The 13,241-nt window shown below is 44.2% G+C and overlaps 11 non-coding genes and 4 pseudogenes across 11 annotated transcripts; all 15 read left to right on the plus strand.

The window, feature by feature from the left end:
* Nucleotides 1–256: 256 nt before the first annotated feature.
* Nucleotides 257–375, plus strand: LOC142516268 (5S ribosomal RNA). The gene has a single exon (XR_012812071.1). It is a non-coding gene; the product is annotated as a 5S ribosomal RNA (ribosomal RNA).
* Nucleotides 376–1,054: 679 nt separating this feature from the next.
* Nucleotides 1,055–1,172, plus strand: LOC142511265 (5S ribosomal RNA). The gene has a single exon (XR_012808725.1). It is a non-coding gene; the product is annotated as a 5S ribosomal RNA (ribosomal RNA).
* Nucleotides 1,173–1,846: 674 nt separating this feature from the next.
* Nucleotides 1,847–1,964, plus strand: LOC142511277 (5S ribosomal RNA). The gene has a single exon (XR_012808726.1). It is a non-coding gene; the product is annotated as a 5S ribosomal RNA (ribosomal RNA).
* A 673-nt stretch (nt 1,965–2,637) lies between these two features.
* On the plus strand, nt 2,638–2,755 carry LOC142513558 (5S ribosomal RNA). Its single transcript, XR_012809498.1, has one exon. It is a non-coding gene; the product is annotated as a 5S ribosomal RNA (ribosomal RNA).
* A 679-nt stretch (nt 2,756–3,434) lies between these two features.
* LOC142511290 (5S ribosomal RNA) lies at nt 3,435–3,552 on the plus strand. Its single transcript, XR_012808728.1, has one exon. It is a non-coding gene; the product is annotated as a 5S ribosomal RNA (ribosomal RNA).
* Nucleotides 3,553–4,231: 679 nt separating this feature from the next.
* On the plus strand, nt 4,232–4,349 carry LOC142511301 (5S ribosomal RNA). Its single transcript, XR_012808729.1, has one exon. It is a non-coding gene; the product is annotated as a 5S ribosomal RNA (ribosomal RNA).
* A 1,463-nt stretch (nt 4,350–5,812) lies between these two features.
* LOC142510560 (5S ribosomal RNA) lies at nt 5,813–5,928 on the plus strand (annotated as a pseudogene).
* A 681-nt stretch (nt 5,929–6,609) lies between these two features.
* LOC142512610 (5S ribosomal RNA) lies at nt 6,610–6,726 on the plus strand (annotated as a pseudogene).
* A 683-nt stretch (nt 6,727–7,409) lies between these two features.
* LOC142511405 (5S ribosomal RNA) lies at nt 7,410–7,527 on the plus strand (annotated as a pseudogene).
* A 682-nt stretch (nt 7,528–8,209) lies between these two features.
* LOC142514435 (5S ribosomal RNA) lies at nt 8,210–8,330 on the plus strand. The gene has a single exon (XR_012810328.1). It is a non-coding gene; the product is annotated as a 5S ribosomal RNA (ribosomal RNA).
* Nucleotides 8,331–9,013: 683 nt separating this feature from the next.
* On the plus strand, nt 9,014–9,134 carry LOC142507985 (5S ribosomal RNA). The gene has a single exon (XR_012806219.1). It is a non-coding gene; the product is annotated as a 5S ribosomal RNA (ribosomal RNA).
* Nucleotides 9,135–10,215: 1,081 nt separating this feature from the next.
* On the plus strand, nt 10,216–10,334 carry LOC142511638 (5S ribosomal RNA; annotated as a pseudogene).
* Nucleotides 10,335–11,017: 683 nt separating this feature from the next.
* On the plus strand, nt 11,018–11,135 carry LOC142506898 (5S ribosomal RNA). Its single transcript, XR_012805172.1, has one exon. It is a non-coding gene; the product is annotated as a 5S ribosomal RNA (ribosomal RNA).
* A 559-nt stretch (nt 11,136–11,694) lies between these two features.
* Nucleotides 11,695–11,813, plus strand: LOC142508997 (5S ribosomal RNA). The gene has a single exon (XR_012807190.1). It is a non-coding gene; the product is annotated as a 5S ribosomal RNA (ribosomal RNA).
* Nucleotides 11,814–12,833: 1,020 nt separating this feature from the next.
* LOC142506866 (5S ribosomal RNA) lies at nt 12,834–12,952 on the plus strand. Its single transcript, XR_012805141.1, has one exon. It is a non-coding gene; the product is annotated as a 5S ribosomal RNA (ribosomal RNA).
* Nucleotides 12,953–13,241: the final 289 nt, after the last annotated feature.

Here is a 13,241-nt window from a genome sequence, read left to right on the forward strand (position 1 = left end):
GCGGAAGGGTATGACGCAGATTACCGGAGACGGTTAACTCATTAAAAACAATTATTTCGACTGTTTTATCCATAATTTACGTAAACGGTCGCGACACGAGGTCTTCCCAGGGAGGTCACCCATCCTACCTCTGCCATCGCGCCAGAACGCTTAACTTCATGGTTATGATTGGGCGAGAGCAGTGCCGCGTGTTGTCCATCGCCGCCCGCTCCACACGTACTCGAGGGATATAAGAATAAACATCCCACTCAATGTCGGGTGCGATCATACCAGCACTAATGCACCGGATCCCATCAGAACTCCGAAGTTAAGCGTGCTTGGGCGAGAGCAGTACTAGGATGGGTGACCCCCTGGGAAGTCCTCGTGTTGCACCCTTTTCGTGTTTTTCTATTTTGATTACTTGTTGACAGACGATTTTCGGCTCAAATCATCTGAATCTCGATCGGGACCAGATAAGACATGTGAAATGAAAGTAGCTCGGGCACTGCCGGATTTGGACAAAATTGTAGGCTAATTTGATTGTAAACGGGCAAACGGACGAGACTCATTACTACGCAATGAGCTGACGAGATTTTAGCCGAATTCCTTCTCTAAGACCCTCTAATTTGCGATTTACCGCTTCTGTTAAGCTTTCGTTTCCTCGAGAAATCCGCTTAGGAAGTTCGAAATTCGATTCCGGTTCCATTTTATCGTATCCAGGCATAATAATAGCTTTACATTCGTTATTTCCTTCTTCTTATTTTTTTCTATTTTCTGGGAACATTTATCGATTTTTGTTGTCGTGAGCCGGTTCTGTGCGGAAGGGTATGACGCAGATTACTCCGGAGACGGTTAACTCATTAAAAACAATTATTTCGACTGTTTTATCCATAATTTACGTAAACGGTCGCGACACGAGGTCTTCCCAGGGAGGTCACCCATCCTAGCTCTGCCATCGCGCCAGAACGCTTAACTTCATGGTTATGATTGGGCGAGAGCAGTGCCGCGTGTTGTCCATCGCCGCCCGCTCCACACGTACTCGAGGGATATAAGAATAAACATCCCACTCAATGTCGGGTGCGATCATACCAGCACTAATGCACCGGATCCCATCAGAACTCCGAAGTTAAGCGTGCTTGGGCGAGAGCAGTACTAGGATGGGTGACCCCTGGGAAGTCCTCGTGTTGCACCCTTTTCGTGTTTTTCTATTTTTGATTACTTGTTGACAGACGATTTTCGGCTCAAATCATCTGAATCTCGATCGGGACCAGATAAGACATGTGAAATGAAAGTAGCTCGGGCACTGCCGGATTTGGACAAAATTGTAGGCTAATTTGATTGTAAACGGGCAAACGGACGAGACTCATTACTACGCAATGAGCTGACGAGATTTTAGCCGAATTCCTTCTCTAAGACCCTCTAATTTGCGATTTACCGCTTCTGTTAAGCTTTCGTTTCCTCGAGAAATCCGCTTAGGAAGTTCGAAATTCGATTCCGGTTCCATTTTATCGTATCCCAGGCATAATAATAGCTTTACATTCGTTATTTCCTTCTTATTTTTTTTCTATTTTCTGGGAACATTTATCGATTTTTGTTGTCGTGAGCCGGTTCTGTGGAAGGGTATGACGCAGATTACTCCGGAGACGGTTAACTCATTAAAAACAATTATTTCGACTGTTTTATCCATAATTTACGTAAACGGTCGCGACACGAGGTCTTCCCAGGGAGGTCACCCATCCTACTCTGCCATCGCGCCAGAACGCTTAACTTCATGGTTATGATTGGGCGAGAGCAGTGCCGCGTGTTGTCCATCGCCGCGCTCCACACGTACTCGAGGGATATAAGAATAAACATCCCACTCAATGTCGGGTGCGATCATACCAGCACTAATGCACCGGATCCCATCAGAACTCCGAAGTTAAGCGTGCTTGGGCGAGAGCAGTACTAGGATGGGTGACCCCTGGGAAGTCCTCGTGTTGCACCCTTTTCGTGTTTTCTATTTTTGATTACTTGTTGACAGACGATTTTCGGCTCAAATCATCTGAATCTCGATCGGGACCAGATAAGACATGTGAAATGAAAGTAGCTCGGGCACTGCCGGATTTGGACAAAATTGTAGGCTAATTTGATTGTAAACGGGCAAACGGACGAGACTCATTACTACGCAATGAGCTGACGAGATTTTAGCCGAATTCCTTCTCTAAGACCCTCTAATTTGCGATTTACCGCTTCTGTTAAGCTTTCGTTTCCTCGAGAAATCCGCTTAGGAAGTTCGAAATTCGATTCCGGTTCCATTTTATCGTATCCAGGCATAATAATAGCTTTACATTCGTTTTTCTTCTTTTTTTTTCTATTTTCTGGGAACATTTATCGATTTTTGTTGTCGTGAGCCGGTTCTGTGCGGAAGGGTATGACGCAGATTACTCCGGAGACGGTTAACTCATTAAAAACAATTATTTCGACTGTTTTATCCATAATTTACGTAAACGGTCGCGACACGAGGTCTTCCCAGGGAGGTCACCCATCCTAGCTCTGCCATCGCGCCAGAACGCTTAACTTCATGGTTATGATTGGGCGAGAGCAGTGCCGCGTGTTGTCCATCGCCGCCCGCTCCACACGTACTCGAGGGATATAAGAATAAACATCCCACTCAATGTCGGGTGCGATCATACCAGCACTAATGCACCGGATCCCATCAGAACTCCGAAGTTAAGCGTGCTTGGGCGAAGCAGTACTAGGATGGGTGACCCCCTGGGAAGTCCTCGTGTTGCACCCTTTTCGTGTTTTTCTATTTTTGATTACTTGTTGACAGACGATTTTCGGCTCAAATCATCTGAATCTCGATCGGGACCAGATAAGACATGTGAAATGAAAGTAGCTCGGGCACTGCCGGATTTGGACAAAATTGTAGGCTAATTTGATTGTAAACGGGCAAACGGACGAGACTCATTACTACGCAATGAGCTGACGAGATTTTAGCCGAATTCCTTCTCTAAGACCCTCTAATTTGCGATTTACCGCTTCTGTTAAGCTTTCGTTTCCTCGAGAAATCCGCTTAGGAAGTTCGAAATTCGATTCCGGTTCCATTTTATCGTATCCAGGCATAATAATAGCTTTACATTCGTTATTTCCTTCTTCTTATTTTTTTTCTATTTTCTGGGAACATTTATCGATTTTTGTTGTCGTGAGCCGGTTCTGTGCGGAAGGGTATGACGCAGATTACTCCGGAGACGGTTAACTCATTAAAAACAATTATTTCGACTGTTTTATCCATAATTTACGTAAACGGTCGCGACACGAGGTCTTCCCAGGGAGGTCACCCATCCTAGCTCTGCCATCGCGCCAGAACGCTTAACTTCATGGTTATGATTGGGCGAGCAGTGCCGCGTGTTGTCCATCGCCGCCCGCTCCACACGTACTCGAGGGATATAAGAATAAACATCCCACTCAATGTCGGGTGCGATCATACCAGCACTAATGCACCGGATCCCATCAGAACTCCGAAGTTAAGCGTGCTTGGGCGAGAGCAGTACTAGGATGGGTGACCCCTGGGAAGTCCTCGTGTTGCACCCTTTTCGTGTTTTTCTATTTTTGATTACTTGTTGACAGACGATTTTCGGCTCAAATCATCTGAATCTCGATCGGGACCAGATAAGACATGTGAAATGAAAGTAGCTCGGGCACTGCCGGATTTGGACAAAATTGTAGGCTAATTTGATTGTAAACGGGCAAACGGACGAGACTCATTACTACGCAATGAGCTGACGAGATTTTAGCCGAATTCCTTCTCTAAGACCCTCTAATTTGCGATTTACCGCTTCTGTTAAGCTTTCGTTTCCTCGAGAAATCCGCTTAGGAAGTTCGAAATTCGATTCCGGTTCCATTTTATCGTATCCAGGCATAATAATAGCTTTACATTCGTTATTTCCTTCTTCTTATTTTTTTTCTATTTTCTGGGAACATTTATCGATTTTTGTTGTCGTGAGCCGGTTCTGTGCGGAAGGGTATGACGCAGATTACTCCGGAGACGGTTAACTCATTAAAAACAATTATTTCGACTGTTTTATCCATAATTTACGTAAACGGTCGCGACACGAGGTCTTCCCAGGGAGGTCACCCATCCTAGCTCTGCCATCGCGCCAGAACGCTTAACTTCATGGTTATGATTGGGCGAGAGCAGTGCCGCGTGTTGTCCATCGGCCCGCTCCACACGTACTCGAGGGATATAAGAATAAACATCCCACTCAATGTCGGGTGCGATCATACCAGCACTAATGCACCGGATCCCATCAGAACTCCGAAGTTAAGCGTGCTTGGGCGAGAGCAGTACTAGGATGGGTGACCCCTGGGAAGTCCTCGTGTTGCACCCTTTTCGTGTTTTTCTTTTTGATTACTTGTTGACAGACGATTTTCGGCTCAAATCATCTGAATCTCGATCGGGACCAGATAAGACATGTGAAATGAAAGTAGCTCGGGCACTGCCGGATTTGGACAAAATTGTAGGCTAATTTGATTGTAAACGGGCAAACGGACGAGACTCATTACTACGCAATGAGCTGACGAGATTTTAGCCGAATTCCTTCTCTAAGACCCTCTAATTTGCGATTTACCGCTTCTGTTAAGCTTTCGTTTCCTCGAGAAATCCGCTTAGGAAGTTCGAAATTCGATTCCGGTTCCATTTTATCGTATCCAGGCATAATAATAGCTTTACATTCGTTATTTCCTTCTTCTTATTTTTTTTCTATTTTCTGGGAACATTTATCGATTTTTGTTGTCGTGAGCCGGTTCTGTGCGGAAGGGTATGACGCAGATTACTCCGGAGACGGTTAACTCATTAAAAACAATTATTTCGACTGTTTTATCCATAATTTACGTAAACGGTCGCGACACGAGGTCTTCCCAGGGAGGTCACCCATCCTACTCTGCCATCGCGCCAGAACGCTTAACTTCATGGTTATGATTGGGCGATGAGCAGTGCCGCGTGTTGTCCATCGCCGCCCGTTCCACACAATACTCGAGGGATTAAGAATAAACATCCCACTCAATGTCGGGTGCGATCATACCAGCACTAATGCACCGGATCCATCAGAACTCCGAAGTTAGCGGCTTGGCGAAGCGCAGTACTAGGATGGTGTACCCCACTGGGAGCCCTCGGTTGCACCCCTTTTCGTGTTTTTCTATTTTTGATTACTTGTTGACAGCGATTTTCGGCTCAATCATCTGAATCTCGATCGGGACCAGATAAGACATGTTAAATGAAAGTAGCTCGGCACTGCCAGATTTGGACAAATTGTAGCTAATTTGATTGTAAACGGGCAAACGGACGAGACTCATTACTACGCAATGAGCTGCGAGATGTTTAGCCGAAGTTCCTTCTCTAAGACCCTCTAATTTGCGATTTACCCGCTTCTGTTAAGCTTTCGTTTCCTCGAGAAATCCGCTTAGGAAGTTCGAAATTCGATTCCGGTTCCATTTTATCGTATCCAGCATAATAATAGCTTTACATTCGTTATTTCCTTCTTCTTATTTTTTCTATTTTCTGGGAACATTTATCGATTTTTGTTGTCGTGAGCCGGTTCTGTGCGGAAGGGTATGACGCAGATTACTCCGGAGACGGTTAACTCATTAAAAACAATTATTTCGATTTTATCCATAATTTACGTAAACGGTCGCGACACGAGGTCTTCCCAGGGAGGTCACCCATCCTAGCTCTGCCATCGCGCCAGAACGCTTAACTTCATGGTTATGATTGGGCGAGAGCAGTGCCGCGTGTTGTCCATCGGCCCGCCACACGTACTCGAGGGATATAAGAATAAACATCCCACTCAATGTCGGGTGCGATCATACCAGCACTAATGCACCGGATCCCATCAGAACTCCGAAGTTAAGCGTGCTTGGAGAGCAGTACTAGGATGGGTGACCCCTGGGAGAGTCCTCGTGTTGCACCTCCTTTTTCGTGTTTTTCTATTTTTTGGATTATTGTTGACAGACGATTTCGGCTCAAATCATCTGAATCTCGATCGGACCAGATAAGACATGTGAAATGAAAGTAGCTCGGGCACTGCCGGATTTGGACACAATTGTAGGCTAATTTGATTGTAAACGGGCAAACGGACGAGGACTCATTACTATCGCAATGAGCTGACGAATTTTAGCCGAATTCTTCTCTAAGACCCTCTATTTGCGATTAACCGCTTGCTTTAAGCTTTCGTTTCCTCGAAAATCCGCTTAGGAAGTTCGAATTCGATTCTGGTTCCATTTTATCGTATCCCAAGAATAATAATAGTCTTATATTCGTTATTTCCTTCTTCTTATTTTTTTTTCTATTTTCTGGGAACATTTATCGATTTTTGTTGTCGTGAGCCGGTTCTGTGCGGAAGGATAAGACGCAGATTACTCCGGAAACGGTTAACTCATTAAAAACAATTATTTCGACTGTTTTATCTATAATTTACGTAAACGGTCGCACACGAGGTCTTTCCAGGGAGGTCACCCATCCTACCTCTGCCATCGCGCCAGAACGCTTAACTTCATGGTTATGATTGGGCGAGAGCAGTGCCGCGTGTTGTCCATCGCCGCCCGCTCCACACGTACTCGAGGGATACAAGAATAAACATCCCACTCATTGTCGGTTGCGATCATACCAGCACTAATGCATCGGATCCCATCAAACTCCGAAGTTAAGCGTGCTGGGCAGAGAACAGTACTAGGATGTTGACCCCCTGGGAAGTCCTCGTGTTGCACCCCTTTTCGTGTTTTCTATATTTGATTACTTGTTGACATGCGATTTTCGGCTCAAATCATATAAATCTCGATCGAGATCAGATAAGACATGTGAAATCAACGTAGCTCGGGCACTGCCGGATTTGGACAAAATTGTAGGCTAATTTGATTGTAAACGGGCAAACGGACGAGACTCATTACTATGCAATGAGCTGACGAGATTTTAGCCGAATTCCTTCTCTAAGACCCTCTAATTTGCGATTTACCGCTTCTGTTAAGCTTTCGTTTCCTCGAGAAATCCGCTTAGGAAGTTCGAAATTCGATTCTAATTCCATTTTATCGTATCCCAAGAATAATAATAGCTTTACATTCGTTATTTCCTTCTTCTTATTTTTTTTTCTATTTTCTGGGAACATTTATCGATTTTTGTTGTCGTGAGCCTGTTCTGTGCCGAAGGGTATGACGCAGATTACTCCGGAGACGGTTAACTCATTAAAAACAATTATTTCGACTGTTTTATCTATAATTTACGTAAACGGTCTCGACACGAGGTCTTCCCAGGGAGGTCACCCATCCTACCTCTGCCATCGAGCCAGAACGCTTAACTTCATGGTTATGATTGGGCGAGAGCTGTGCCGCGTGTTGTCCATCGCCACCTGCTCCACATGTACTCGAGGGATATAAGAATAAACATCCCACTCAATGTCGGGTGCGATCATACCAGCACTAATGAACCGGATCCCATCAGAACTCCAAAGTTAGCGTGCTTGGGCGAGAGCAGTACTAGGATGGGTGACCCCCTGAGAAGTCCTCCAGTTGCATCTCTTTTGTGTTTTTCTATTTTTGATTACTTGTTGACAGACGATTTTCGGCTCAAATCAACTGAATCTCGATCAGGACCAGATAAGACAGGTGAAATGAAAGTAGCTCGGGCACTGCCGGATTTGGACAAAATTGTAGGCTAATTGATTGTAAACGGGTGCGAACGGACGAGACTCCTTACTACGCAATGAGCTGACGAGATTTTAGCCGAATTCCTTCTCTAAGACCCTCTAATTTGCGATTTACCGCTTCTGTTAAGCTTTCGTTTCCTCGAGAAATCCGCTTAGGAAGTTCGAAATTCGATCTCCGGTTCCATTTTATCGTATCCCAGGCATAATAATAGCTTTACATTCGTTATTTCCTTCTCCTTATTTTTTTTCTATTTTCTGGGAACATTTATCGATTTTTGTTTTCGTGAGCCGGTTCTGTGCGGAAGAGTATGACGCAGATAACTCCGGAGACGGTTAACTAATTAAAAAATTATTTCGACTGTTTTATCCATAATTTTCGTAAACGGTCGCGACACGAGGTCTTCCCAGGGAGGTCACCCATCCTAGCTCTGCCATCGCGCCAGAACGCTTAAATTCATGGTTCTGATTGGGCGAGAACAGTGCCGCGTGTTGTCCATCGCTGCTCGCTCCACACGTACTCGAGGGATATAAGAATAAACATCCCACTCAATGTCGGGTGCGATCATACCAGCACTAATGCACCGGATCCCATCAGAACTCCGAAGTTAAGCGTGCTTGGGCGAAAGCGCAGTACTAGGATGGGTGACCCCCTGGGAAGTCCTCGTGTTGCACCCCTTTCCGTGTTTTTCTATTTTTGATTATTTGTTGACAGACGATTTTCGGCTCAAATCATCTGAATCTCGATCGGGACCAGATAAGACATGTTAAATGAAAGTAGCTCGGGCACTGCCGAATTTGGACAAAATTGTAGGCTAATTTGATTGTAAATAGGCAAACGGACGAGACTCATTACTACGCAATGAGCTGACGAGATTTTAGCCGAATTCGTTCTCTAAGACCCTCTAATTTGCTATTTACCACTTCTGTTAAGCTTTCGTTTCCTCGAGAAATCCGCTTAGGAAGTTCGAAATTCGATTCTGGTTACATTTTATCGTATCCCAAGAATAATAATAGCTTTACATTCGTTATTTCCTTCTTCTTATTTTTTTTTCTATTTTCTGGGAACATTTATCTATTTTTGTTGTCATGAGCCGGTTCTGTGCGGAAGGGTATGACCCAGATTACACCGGAGACGGTTAACTCATTAAAAACAATTATTTCGAATGTTTTATCCATAATTTACGTAAACGGTCGCGACACGAGGTCTTCCCAGGGAGGTCACCCATCCTACCTCTGCCATCGCGCCAGAACGCTTAACTTCATGGTTATTATTGGGCGAGAGCAGTGCCGCCTGTTGTCCATCGCCGCCCGCTCCACACGTACTCGAGATATATAAGAATAAACATCCACTCAATGTCGGGTGCTATCATACCAGCACTAATGCACCGGATTCAATCAGAACTCCGAAGTTAAGAGCGTGCTTGGGCGAGAGCAGTACTAGGATGGGTGACCTTCTGGGAAGTCCTCGTGTTGCAACCCTTTTCGTGTTTTTCTATTTTTGATTACTTGTTGACAGATGATTTTTCGGCTCAAATCATATGAATCTCGATCGGGACCAGATAAGACATGTGAAATGAAAGTAGCTCAGGCACTGCCAGATTTGGACAAAATTGTAGGCTAATTTGAATGTAAACGGGCAAACGGACGATACTCATTGTTACGCAATGAGCTGACGAGATTTTAGCCGAATTTCTTCTCTAAGACCCTCTAATTTGCGATTTACCGCTCTTGCTAAACTTTCGTTTCATCGAGAAATCCGCTTAGGAAGTTCGAAATTCGATTCCGGTGCCATTTTATCGTATCCCAGGCATAATAATTGCTTTACATTCGTTATTTCTTATTCTTATTTTTAATCTATTTTCTGGGAACATTTATCGATTTTTGTTGTCGTGAGCCGGTTCTGTGCGGAAGGGTATGACACAGATTACCCCAGAGACGGTTAACTCATTAAAAAAAATTATTTCGACTGAAATCAACATAGCTCGGGCACTGCCGGATTTGGACAAAATTGTAGGCTAATTTGATTGTAAACGGGCAAACGAACGAGACTCATTACTACGCAATGAGCTGGTGAGATTTTAGCCGAATTCCTTCTCTAAGACCCTCTATTTGCGATTTTCCGCTTCTGTTGAGCTTTCGTTTCCTCGAGAAATCCGTTTAGGAAGTACGAAATTCGATTCTATTCCATTTTATCGTATCCCAAGCATAATAATAGCTTTACATTCGCTATTTCCTTCTTCTTATTTTTTTTTCTATTTTTTGAGTACATTTATCGATTTTTGTTGTCGTGAGCCGGTTCTGTGCGGAAGGGTATGACGCAGATTACTCCGGAGACGGATAACTCATAAAAAACAATTATTTCGACTGTTTTATCCATAATTTACGTAAACGGTCGCATCAAGAGGTCTTCTCAGGGAGGTCACCCATCCTAGAACTGCCATCGCGCCAGAACGCTTAACTTCATGGTTCTTATTGGGCGAGAGCAGCGCCGCGTGTTGTCCATCGCCGCCCGCTCCACACGTACTTAAGGGATATAAGAATAAACATCCCACTCAATATCATGAGCGATCATACCAGCACTAATGCACCGGATCCCACCATAATTCCGAAGTTAAGCGTGCTTGGGAGAGAGCAGTACTAGGATGGGTGACCCCCTGGAAAGTCCTCGTGTTGCACCCCTTTTCGTGTTTTTGTATTTTGATTACTTGTTGACAGACGATTTTAGGCTCAAATCATCTGAATCTCGATCGGGACCAGATAAGACATGTGAAATCAACGTAGCTCGGGCACTGCCGGATTTGGACAAAATTGTAGGCTAATTTGATTGTAAACGGGCAAACGAACAAGACTCATCACTCCGCAATGAGCTGGCGAGATTTTAGCCGAATTCTTTCTCTAAGACCCTCTAATTTGCGATTTTCCGCTTCTGTTAAGCTTCTGTTTTCTCGAGAAATCCGTTTAGGAAGTCCGAAATTCGATTCCGGTTCCATTTTATCGTATCCCAGGCATAATAATAGCTTTACATTCGTTATTTTCTTCTTGTTTTGTTTTTTCCTATTATCTGGGAGCATTTAACAATTTTTGTTGTCGTGAGCCATGTTCTCTGCGGAAGGGTATAACGTAGATTACTCTGGAGACGGTTAACTCATTAAAAATAATTATTTCTACTATTTAGCCATAATTTACGTAAACGGTCGCGACACGAGGACTGCCCAAGGAGGTCACCCATTCTAGCTATGCCATCGCGTCAGAATGCTTAACTTCATGGTTCTGATTGGGCGAGAACAGTGCCGCGTGTTGTCCATCGCCGTCCGCTCCACACGTACTCGAGGGATATAAGAAAAAACATCCCACTCAATTTCAGGTGCGATCATACCAGCACTAATGCACCGGATCCCATTAGAACTCTGAAGTTAGAGTGCTTGGGCGAGTGCAGTACTAGGATGGGTGACCATCTGAGAAGTCCTCGTGTTGCACCCCTTTTCGTGTTTTTCTATTTTTGATTACTTGTTGACAGACGATTTTCGGCTCAAATCATTTGAATCTCGATCGGGACCAGATAAGACATGCTGAAATCAACATGGCTCGGGCACTGCCGGAGTTGGACAAAATTGTAGGCTAATTTGATTGTGAACGGGCAAGCGAACGAGACTCATTACTCCGCAATGAGCTGGCGAGATTTTAGCCGAATTTCTTCTCTAAGACCCTCTAATTTGCGATTTTCCGCTTCTGTTAAGCTTTCGTTTCTTCGAGAAATCCGTTTAGGAAGTCCGAAATTCGATTCCGGTTCCATTTTATCGTATCCCAGCATAATAATAGCTTTACATTCGCTATTTGATTCTTCTTATTTTTTATTTCTATTTTCTGGAACATTTAGCGATTTTTTTTTGTCGTGAGCCGGTTCTGTGCGGAAGGGTATTACGTAGATCACTCCGGAGACGGTTAACTCATTAAACACAATTATTTCGACTGTTTTGTCCATCGCCGTCCGCTCCACACGTACTCGAAGGATATAATAATAAACATCCCACTCGATGTCATGTGCGATCCTACCAGCACTAATGCACTGGATCCCATCAGAATTCTGAAGTTAAGTGTGCTTGGGTGAGAGAAGTACTAGGATGGGTGACCCCATGGGAAGTCCCCGTGTTGCACCCTTTTTCGTGTTTTTCTATTTTGATTACTTTTTGACAGACGATTTTGGCTCAAATCATCTGAATCTCGATCGGGACCAGATAAGACATGTGAAATCAACGTGGCTCGGGCACTGCCGGATCTGGACAAAATTGTAGGCTAATTTGATTGTAAACGGGCAAACGGACGAGACTCATAACTACGCAATGAGCTGACGAGATTTTAGCCGAATTCCTTCTCTAAGACCATCTAATTTGCTATTTACCGCTTCTGTTAAGCTTTCGTTTCCTCGAGAAATCCGCTTAGGAAGTTCGAAATTCGATTCCGGATCCATTTTATCGTATCCCAGGCATAATAATAGCTTTACATTCGTTATTTCCTTCTTCTTATTTTTTTTCTATTTTCTAGGAACAATTATCGATTTTTGTTGTCGTGAGCCGGTTCTGTGCGGAAGGGTATGACGCAGATTACCCAGAGATGGTTAACACATTAAAAAAAATTATTTCGACTGAAATCAACGTAGCTCGGCCACTGCCGGATTTAGACAAAATTGTAGGCTAATTTGATTGTAAACGGGCAAACGAACGAGACTCGTTATTACGCAATGAGCTGGTGAGATTTTAGCCCGAATTCCTTCTCTAAGACCCTCTAATTTGCGATTTTCCGCTTCTGTTGAGCTTCCGTTTCCTCGAGAAATCCGTTTACATTCGCTATTTCCTTCTTCTTATTTTTTTTTTCTATTTTCTGAGTACATTTATCGATTTTTGTTGTCGTGAGCCGGTTCTGTGCGGAAGGGTATGACGCAGATTACTCCGGAGACGGATAACTCATTTAAAACAATTATTTCGACTGTTTTATCCATAATTTACGTAAACGGTCGTGACACGAGTACTTCCCAGGGAGGTTACCCATCCTAGCTCGGCCATCGCGCCAGAACGCTTACCTTCATGGTTCTGATTGGACGAGAGCAGTGCCGCGTGTTGTCCATTGTCGCCTTTTCCACACGTACTCTTGAGATATAAGAATAAACATCCACTCAATGTCGGGTGCGATCATACCAGCACTAATGCACCGGATCCCATCAGAACTCCGAAGCTAAGCGTTCTTGGACGAGAGCAGTACAAGGATGGGTGACCACCTGGGAAGTCCTCGTGTTGCACAAATTTTCGTGTTTTTCTATTTTTGATTACTTGTTGATAGACGATTTTCGGCTCAAATCATCTGAATCTCGATCGGGACCAGATAAGACATGAGAAATCAACGTAGCTCGGGCACTGCCGGATTTGGACAAAATTGTAGCCTAATTTGATTGGTAACGGGCAAATGAACGAGACTCATTACTCCGCAATGAGCTGGCTAGATTTTAGCCGAATTCCTTCTCTAAGACCCTCTAATTTGCGATTTTCCGCTTCTGTTAAGCTTCCGTTTCCTCGAGTAATCCGCTTAGTAAGT

The sequence above is a fragment of the Primulina tabacum genome, chromosome 10 (assembly GCF_025594145.1).
Source record: "Primulina tabacum isolate GXHZ01 chromosome 10, ASM2559414v2, whole genome shotgun sequence".
Lineage (NCBI taxonomy): Eukaryota > Viridiplantae > Streptophyta > Magnoliopsida > Lamiales > Gesneriaceae > Primulina > Primulina tabacum.